This window comes from Rhea americana, unplaced genomic scaffold, assembly GCF_003343005.1.
Source record: "Rhea americana isolate MKP2758 unplaced genomic scaffold, rheAme1 scaffold_365, whole genome shotgun sequence".
Lineage (NCBI taxonomy): Eukaryota > Metazoa > Chordata > Aves > Rheiformes > Rheidae > Rhea > Rhea americana.
Genome location: NW_028186496.1, coordinates 448,333 through 458,898, shown reverse-complemented (window position 1 = coordinate 458,898; position 10,566 = coordinate 448,333).

Genomic DNA, 10,566 nt, shown 5'->3' with positions numbered 1-10,566 from the left:
GCCGCGGGCCGCCGGCAGGAGGGCAAGGGAGGCTGGAGGGGAGGCGAAGGGGGGCGGCTGCCGCCCCTGGCCCGGCCGCAAGCCCGCAAACTCCGCGCCCGCACCGCTTTGTACCCGCCAGCGGCCGCGTACTGCGGCTGCGCGCTGCCCAAAACCAACAAAGCGAGCTGCTCCGGCCCCAAAACCCCACCCCACCCCACCGCGGCCCTGCCACCGCCCCCCGACAGCGCAGACCCTGCGGCCGCGGCTCTCTCGCCCCGCCGGCAGCGCAGACCTTCCGGACTGTCCTCGACAGTGCAAAATCTCTGCTCCTCTCTGCCCCGGTGCAAAACCTCCGGATCTCCCGAGAGTGCAAAACCTCTGTCCCCCGCCCTCACCCCGCCCCGACAGCACAAAACCTCAGTCCTCCCCTCCTCGACAATGCATCCCGCTGCCTGCCCCCAACAGTACAAAACTCTGCCCCTCCGTCAGCGCGACCCTACAGCTCCCTCAAAAGTGTAAACCCTGCAGCTGCTCGACATTGCAACCCGCTGCCCCCCTCGACAGTGCGAAACTTCGCCCCCCCCGAACAGTGCAAACCCTCCGTGCCTGTGACACTGCAGTCCCGCAGCCCCCCAAAAGTGCAACCCACTGCCCCAGTAATGCAACCCTCCAGTTCCCCACAGTGCACCCCCTCAGCCCCTTACTACAGTGCAGTCCTCGAGCCCCCCCCACCCCCGGACTGTACAAACCCTCTCCCCCGCCTCCCTGGCAGTACATCTCCCTTCTGCTGTGGGGCATGCAAGTTGGTGGGGCGCTGTCCTCAAGGAGGGCTTATAGCATTCCGGGGGGGTGGGGGACAGAGAGAGGTTTTTGGGGCATGGTTAGGCTAGGGAGGTCCAAGGTGGCYGTGGCCAGTGGGACATGTCCCCCCCACAGGCAGGTAATGCAGCTCCAGTGGTATATCCCCCTCGCATGAGGCTTTGGGATGCTGCAGAGAGGGGATTTTCCCTACCAGCCTGAGTGTTTCCATCTTCACCACCTGGGTCACCAGGCTGGTGGGACGCAGGAGCTCGGCCAACAGGGAGAGCAGCCTGCCCACTGGGTCTGCAGAGGAAAACTACTGCATCATAGTGAAAACTTACCTGGTGGTTTACCTGAACGAGGAAATCTCCCTGTGCTCAAGCCTGATCTGAACTGAACCCACTGGAAGGAGCCCTGAGGTTGACTGAGTTTGGACTAGATCCAACAGCCCATCCAGGCTGGCAGCACTTGGTGCCAAGGGATGGCTGTTGTACTGGACGGGGTGCCTCACTGGGGACCTTCATGTGAAATGCATTTTCCATTTTCAGGGACTAAGGGAGAGGTGCCCACCTGCTGTCAGCTATTCTGCTCAGGGCTGGGGAGGGSTGGGACTGGACAGGGTCCTCAGCCAGGCTCTCTTTCCAGAGAGAGCAAAGTATGCGTCAGCTCCCTCTGCTTTGCTTTGAAAATCTCAGCTTAGAAGCAATGTTTTTAAACTTATGCCTTGATCTTTACCAGCCAGAACAGGCTGTTTCTAACGTCTTTTCAGCCAAGAAAGGGTACAGCATTCCCTGTTCTGTGAGCTGTGAGTTCTTGCTGAACAGTGTGAATATTCAGGACGGATTGACGCATGGCTTCTTTCACTCTTCCTGCTTTTGTCTCCAATGCCATGCCGTCTTCACTGCCCCGGGGCCTACCAGAGCCCTAAGAGCAAATGCTTTGTGGTGGCACAGAGAGGGGTTCTGCAGCTCCAGCTCCACAATCCCTTCAAACAAACATGCAAATTCACAGGCCAGGAACAAGCAGCACCTCGAGAGTCAGCAAAGTCCAGCAGTGTGGGAGGAGAGACCAGCCAGAGTTGAGGTTCCCTCCCGGATCTGGCTGCAGAGCACTGCTAAGTGATTTTTGTGAGTTATTTCACAACACACGAGGACATGGCCATGGGACATCTCCCTCCATTTTTTTCTATCCTTCCCTGRGTGATGCTATCAAGCACCAGCACCTTATGGCCCTGTCCTGTCATTTCTAATCTTCCTGTGTTATTCCTTTGGGTAATTCCCCTGCAGCCTTGTGATTTTCCAGATGTTTTTTTGCATGCATGATGTCAGAAGCTCATGAATGCAGAACAGCACAGGTTGTCTCAATGAACAGTGATTCCAGAATATAGCAAAAAGTATATTCAAGAAATCTGACACTGTTTTTCCCAGTGGATCAAAATCAACTAATGGTAGACAACAAATTATAGGGTTTTCTTGTTCTATAAAAAGCTAATAYGTTTAATGATATTTCCATCTAAATCATTTCCAGTATTTCTTCTCAAATCTCCAAAGCCATTAAAACATTTTGGAGATTACATCATGGCATGTATTTTTGTAAGTAAAGCTGTTGTTGAGTGGTCAGCTCTCAAACCAATTCTCAAACCACTAAGCTTTTATTAAAAAAGAAAGTACTAGATACCTTTATACATTTTAATTCAACCATATATCATATTTTTAGAAATATTTCCAGACTGAAACCGTGATCAGATTCTGCAGTTCTTTTGGACACTAATTTATCCTGACTATGCTGTTTCCATCCAGAGGCTATTTTTTATGGCTCAGTTGCCAACCCTAGAAAAAACGGGAGACTGATGAAAGGAACAGTTGAGACAACACCAAACACTAGTTACTATTACTTATATTAATAAGAAAACAAAAGAAGTATATTCATGCCAGCAAACTCCTTAGCATCAGTTTATTCATCAGAACAGTTGGGTCAGGACCATGTTGTACTAGAAACTGTACAAACACAGAATGAAAGCACTTCAGACTATGGCAATGAGTAGAGCGAGCAGATAGGGCTCTTTCTRCTTCTCCTGCTTAATCCTTTCTTTCAGGAGCTGCCAGCTCTGGACAGTTTAAACAAGTGAAATTAAATAGAGAAGTCAATTTTGGGGTTACCTGCATGAAAGTAACAAGAAAAAGACTTTCAGTGTGGTCATGCAGTAGAAGGTGCTTTTCCTTTGATGGTGCAATAAAAAATATCAGATCTCAGTTCACCCTTCAGCTCGTTTGTGCTTATCTGGTGCTGTAAAGAGCTTAGAAAATCTGTTAACCATGAATCTGAAGTGGAAGGGGGGGGATATAAGCAAGAGGACACAGACCCTCCACTGGGGCAAAACTAGCCTGGATTCACACTGAGCAAGGTGAAGCCTCCAGGGGAGATGGGGGTGAGGACCTCTGCATGCAAGCACCCAGGAGGCACAGAGCGAGGATAAGGGATACCCTAGTTCCCTGCCGGGATCTGCTCCAGCAGGTGGGAAGGCTGGACATGTCACCAGCAACCCAGCAAAGAGAAAAGCAAAGAAAATGCCTCTTTCCCTCAGGTAGACAGATGTCCTGTGTCTGTGAACGAGGCAGGCAGCGGCCATGAGCAGTCCTGGGTTTATAGAGGCAAATAAAYATAGTACTTGAAGAGAGAGAACATATTGTATTTTTCCACGAGCTGGATCCAGTCCAGATAAATATGTATACTTTGGCAGACTTTTTTGGGAGATTTTAGGCTGCACACAATGCAGATAAAGCCTTAACACACATAGCGTGCCTATTAGAAAMAAGTTTCATGATCATTGTGGAAGATGTATTTTTAACGTCCCTTTTCCTCTCCCAGCTCATTTGCAGCAYGTTGTCTGGGTGTCTGGGCTTTCAGGCTCTGGATTTCAATGCTCATCATATCTGACAGCAGCTTTGTGTTGAATATCCCACGCAGGTTGCTCTGGAGCTCAGGTGCTGCTGGAGTACGGAGGCCACCAGAGCAATTTCAGAAGCTGGAAATGCACCTTGGTGCAAATGACCTGATGGTTGGARGCAGGTTGCATCTGCACCACTACCAGCTGTGTGCCGCCCCTGCTGCATTTTTTGAGCAATGGTTCACTTAGCTACGGCCAACAAGAGGTTACACACACCTCAGAGAAGTGACCTCAGGACTTCCTCTAAGACTGCTGCAAGTCTTAGGACTCTTAAGGACTCTGCAGCAAGCAGGTCCTCAGTGGGCTGAAAGGGGACTTCCATCTGTGGGATGGAAAAGGCTGATGCAGAYTTGCTTTTCACACTCCCCCACCCCAAATGTGGGGTGCAACAAGATACCGCAGCTGTTAGATTCTCCTAAGGCTCTGAGCTCTGGGCAGCCCAGGGGATCCCCTGAGGCCATAGCAACTGCTCTACCGGGGGCGGGGGGGATAAGGGGGTGGGGGGAAGACAGCCCTGCCCCATCAGCAAAATAATCCCGTAAAAAAATCTATAAACAAAATAACTCTGTTTTTGTCAGAACAAAGCAAAATGTTGACATTTCTTTCCCTGTGAAACTGTAACGCTTGCTTGTGCCTAATATGGCATGGCCCAGAAATAACATTTAACTGAAAAAAAAAATACTGAAAAGAAGCTTTGACTTTTAGCAAGCTGTGCTCAAAGCACCTGCCTAAGCCTGACCAGAGCCGTGCTGCACCACCCCCCAATTTATCCCTGCCTTTGTCAAGCCTTACACACAGATGGGCTGAGAGGGGGCAGGGCTGTGTTGCTGGGGAACATCTTCATTTGGAGGCCTTGGGTGCACTTCTGGTGTGCGCAGGGCGCTTCACAATGCTGGCCATTGCCAAGCAGTTGCTGTTGCCAAAGCTGGGCAGCAGCCTAAGGAATTAAGTAAAGGCAYATTTTAAAAGCATTAGACTTCTTCTGTCCTGTATATTCTGCAAACCACTGAGCAAAGCAAGGGTAACACTTTACCCTAGTGTGAGTGACCCCATGCAGCGGGCACAACAGCAAGAGAGTACGAAATATTCCAAGAGTCAAGTTAATCCTCTCTCTCTGCAAGCCTGTAAAAGCTTGTTTTCCTTCCTCCGTACGTCTGCTGTTCTGACTTTCTTCTTAGTGCAGTGATGGTTTCAGAAGGTGTACGTAAGCCCTGACGCTGTGCTCCACACTGCACACCGCTGTCAAATTACACTGCGTGGTCTGTTTCCGAATGCCACCCGAAAAGAAGGGATATTACACAAACACAAAAGGAAGCGTTGTGCTCTCTCTACCCTGGTTTAGGATGCACATCTGCAGCAGTCTGGAAATAGCACCAAGTGCTTACCTGTCAGTCCAAAGTGAGATGAGACAGTGCAACATGTAGCTGGGTTTGGGTTACCTGGGTTTTTCATGCAGGTGGGTGCATGGCGCTGTGCACACAATGTGCACACAATGTCTTGGATCCTCCTGTTAGGAACATGCATATTTGAGGCTCAACAACATTCCCAATTCATGCATGAATGCATGGGAATGCAGCTCCAGAAATCATTTACTAGACAAAATGTAGCACTTGCCTTTCTCCTTATCTTTAAAGGAGCAGTATCAAGGTACTATACTTTCCAAAGTTTGATTAAGCCTAATGAAATATAGGAAAAGTCTCCTGRATTTTGCCTTCTAGATATCATCTACACTTTATCACTGAAATATCTGGAAAAATATTTCTTCCTCTGGAGCTTCTAGGCCCTTATTTTAGCTCTGAGCTGGTTGAAAAGGCCACTGAAGATTAAGTTGAATCAATAGCATTATGCGGTTGTATTAGCAAACTCATTCTCTGCAAAAAGACTTGACATCTGTTGTGAGTTGTCTGACAATTGGAGCAGACACATAATAATGCTTTTAATGGGTAAGTGCACAGAGCAGACTCAGTCTGCAGCTCTATTGGGGAATCATRCTAAAACCTAAATTTATCACTAAAGGACTATCAAGACAACTGTGCTGAAAGAGATGAGTGAGTCCGCCTGTYAGCTTCTGAGCAGGAGGGTTGACTTGGAGAAGCTCACAGGATACTTTATGTGCCRTAGCAGACTAGGAAACATTTTGCAGCACCCCCAAGAGCAAACTTCAGGCCCACAGTAAAAGACAAAAGCAACACCTGTGCTGTGCCATAAGAAGAAAGCAAGAGAGAATAAAGATTGCCAATTTCTTGGTGGAGCCAGGCATCCATCACACAAACTCCCAAAGATAGACTCAGCTAGTGTGATCCTAGATTTGTGCATATTTGCCACCAGGAAGGGTAGAATCAGGAAATTAATGAACCTTAATATATGGGATCACTGGAGGAATTTTTCCCTTCCCTGGTGAGTTCTCATCACCCATTTTAGCTTTATCAGCCCCTGGGATACAGTCTGATAGACTGTYCAGAGCAACCTTGCATCTTACATATGAGATGGATTTTTTTTTTGTTTTGTTTTGTATGCTCTTATCACCAAAGGGATTGGGGAGGAGGAAATTCACCAGAACTTGCATCATATATCCAGCCTTATATGCTGGAATCTAGACAAAGCATTATGGCCTGAAATTCTCACATTAAAGTGCATTCTGCACCAGACTCATGATAAGCAAGGACTTCTTTTTTGCAGACAGGTTCATTTATTTCATATAAACCATAACTTGATTTCAGTGAGGATCGTGATTCACCAGATTTGTTAGTCTTCTTTGAACGGAGTTTCCCAACCTTCAACCTATATTTAGATTGAGAAAGGGATTTTAACTTAAAGGCATGGTAAGTTCTGTTTCTAAATGTGACAGGATGTGGAGGACCTCTGCTGCAAAAGCATAAGGGAAAAAAAGGCTGCTGCACTGGGAAGTTTTGATTAGAAGTGTGGTCAAGCAGCCTTTTCATTTTTTTCCAGCCTACYGACTGACTTAACAAGTAAGGGCCCATATGTTTGTTGTTTAGTGATAACTCTAAATATTAAAGTCCTAACCTTGATGAAAGATCACTCTGCAGAAGAGAACAGGTCCTTCTTTGTCAGCAAAGAYTGAAGAGAGTTTTAACTGTTAGCGGAAGATGCAACTTGCTGATTAGTCTGTGATTTCTAGCATTGGAGTTGAGCTCATCATGTGTTATCTCACACTGCTCATATCTCATGGAGGTTCTTGGTTCAGAAGCACCTGTCACCGTCTGCTGCATGGAAACAAGTCTGGACCTGAGGCCAAGTCCAGTAATGATGTTTTGGCTTTTCAACAAACTCCCAAGTATCCACAGAGGTCTTAAGCCTTCAGGTTACCTCTTGGCAACAAAACCCAACACAGACAGTAAGTAATGGATCCCTGCTCTGAAAATAGGCTGACTTACTGCTTTATTTGTGCCAGTCAGAGGGACTTGATCTGGGATGCGACAGTTATATAGACAGATACTCTCTTACTGTCTCAGCTTCTCCAGGAAAACAGGAAGAAATTCTGTTTTTAACATGTTATGTGCTTTCCCTCTTTTCTGGATTCAGTAGGTGTTCCTCAATATTTGTATCCACTCTATGSGGTGCTTAGTTAGGAGCTAATGGTATGGAGCTAATGAGTTAATTCCCAGAGTGTTTTCTGATTTGTTGTTCTTCACAGCCAAAGCTGTGATTGCTSTAGGTCACTGAGAAAGCAAGCAAGGCAGTTTCACATCCTTCTCCCAGTCCTGGAGTTCAGTAGCCCCTTGGTGACCCGTGATGGTGCCTCCTAGCTCTTCATAGTTTCCACAGTTTTTCCTTACAAATGCCTGTGCAGAGCTGTGTGCCATACGCTTGCACAGTTTGGAGAATATCCTTACAGCTTTTTCCTACTCTTGACTTTTCTGCTTCGTGCAGCGTAGGTTCACGGAGGTCAGGAGCAGTAGTATTGAGGTAAGGGGCAAGGTACAACAGCATCACTGACAGTGATGGGCACTCCTTAAAAGGCAATTGCTACAGGCGGAACAGAGACAAAAACAAGCTCCAGTTTTGCAACTGCTAATAGGAACTTTTACCTACCAGGCTGTGAGAGGGATCCTCAGTGAAGGCAGGCCTAGGCTGCCTTTCTACAAGGGTTTTGTCCCTCACTGAAACACTGAGTAATGGGACTGCAGCTGATTCGGTGGGATCAGATCCCGTGTGACCTTGCCTGTGTTGTAAGAAGAACCCTCATAACCATGAAGCCACTGCTGGATGCATTTGGGCATAGTTTGTAAGAGAGAAGGTTAGAACTGAATCAAGAGAAATACCAATTTCAAGGGAAATACCAAGACTTTCTGCCTTCAACCTCTGTTTCTTCAGACTGGTTTGCAAACTGGTGTGGACAAGTAATGAAGTGCAAGCTGAAGCTCTCAGACACAGACTCCCCACRCCCTTACAGGGACAGGAAAGGTCAAAAAGAAGTAAAGCATCCAACCATCAGCCTGGTTCTCCCTTTCAGATAAGTAGTATCCTACTAAAGGAGTGGTATGTCAAGATGGCTTGCAGCCACTTCCACCCATCCCTCTCTGGCACTCTGAGGTATAAGGCAGCAACACGCTGGACATTTTGTCTTTACTTGGAAACATTGCTAGTAAATCCTCTGCTATAAACTCCTAATGGCATAAGATTCACCTTGGCCAGCTTTCTGTATCTGACAGCGGCTAAAAGCAAATGCCTAGGAAAGACAAGAGCATAGTAAGTACAGGAAGACACTTCCTTTGTTATATTCACCCATCTCCTAGAAAAGCTGCAGTACTAAGACTTCCTAAGCTTGGTTTCATCTTCTTCACTGAGTCAGATCGATCTTAATATGTCATCCTTCTATGGGTTTGCCCAATTGCTTTTTGAACCTATTTATATTTTTAGGATTCAAAGCATCTTGTGGCCAGGAGTGCCAAAGATTACTTCAAACTTTTGTTCTGGTGTTGTATGAAAAAGTTCCTCTGTTTGCTTTAAACCTGCTCTCTGATCGTTATATGAATTATTATTATGTGAATAATAATTCATGATATAATTTTACCTCATCTTCCTGAAGACCCACGTTTCCAAACTGAGGAGTTTTAATTCAGGGTAGCATTTTTGTATATAGGCCCTGTAAGCGGTGCTCATTCTTGGCAACTTTTACTGTCGGAGGCCTGCAGAGCCAGCCCACCGGTCCCAGGCTGCCTGGATCCCACACTGCAAGTGACAATTACGGCGCTTAGTCTGCCTCCTTCAAAGGACCGACAGGAAAGCACAGTGTGTCTTTTGTTTGCTGCTTCTGCGGTTCTCCAGCTCCTGGAGGAACCTAGCAAAAGCACAGCAGGCAGTGAGAAAACAAAATATAAGAAGCAAACTTCTGTTAGAAAAAGGAGGGTTTTCCGTACTTTATTATTATTATTTAAGTTTGTGTGATTACTTTTTGCATGACACATCTCTCAGTTCAGTGGGGAATGCCCCGTACAGCCTAGAAAGTGAGATGTGTTCAGCACTTCAACCTGCCCTTCATGCCATTTCCATTGTAGCACTGCCTTTGTCCCCAGCAGCGTGTTAGGTTATTAATCTTTCGCTCTCTGATCACTTACTTATTTCTTCATGGGTGGATTTCTCTCACTCAGCTGCAGCCTTTGTTCTGGGCTGCAGCAGGCCTTGGGGGCAACTGGATTTCTCTGCAGCCTGCGCAGCGCGGCAAAGTGTCCATTTCCACGTGATGGAGAACCGCTTTCATTCTCCTTAGCCTGCCAGGGACTGTAGCGATTTTGCCCTTCGGAACTTAATCAGTGCTCAAAGACTATTACATGAGCAGGTCTCTTTGAAATCTTTTAGACCTTGTTGGTTTAATATTTTTCTTCCAACATTAAAAGTCGGTGGCACAAAGTTAAGGGTGGAGATGGCACCATTCCAGGCTGCTGAGAAATCTACCTTTGAGGCAACCAACATCAGCTTAATCATTGTAGAGCTGCCAATTTCCCCCCCCCTTTTTTTTAACTATCAGCTGGAAAAATGCCACCCCAAGGGCTTAGTTTTGAGTTCAGGATTTTATGCATTAAGTAAAGAAGGAACATAGCCTTTTAGGAACACTTAACCCCCCCCCCTTTTTTTTGATAACTGAAAAGAGGTTGTTCATTTCTCTTGAAGCTGACCTGCAAACAAAGAAAAAGACATACTTTGTGCCTACTTCCTTTCTTCATTGTTTATAAAGTCATGAAACACTTGTTTGCTTGAAGTTTTAAGATAGCTTTCTGGCACTTCTAAGTCTTAGAAGTATGAGCATTGCTAAGTTTGTTTTTTATTCTGTTTTTCCTGGAGATCTCTTTCAGGAGCTGAGAAATTCATGCAGGCATTCACATTTGAAAAGCCAAATATCTCCAGTCCTTTAAATGAGAGATCTTCCCTTTCAGTTGCTTTATAGGTGTTTGTTAAACTAAGCAAAACATAGTCCTCCTGCAATCTACATGAAATTCCTTCTCCTTCGGTTATTAGAGCTTCATTTTCTTTGTAAATAGGATTTCAGAGATCCTAGTAGGCTTCTAATGTTCATTTTAGCAATATCCCATGAATACAGATAAATAAACAAAAACCTTATTCCTGTAAAAATAGGTAGATCGAAAAGAAATATTAGATCTATAAGTAGAAATACAAAATCAACTTTTATGTCATAGGCAAAAAAATCCTAGAAATGTGTAACTGTTTAGAATATTTATACTTTTCTTTAAGTTTATTTTGTTTAGAGTATTTAGGTTTTTATTTAGGTTTATTTTGTTTAAAATATGTAGCAAATATATCCTAATTTTTCCTTTTACGACTATTTCTACTGAGAAGGTATATAATTTGGAACT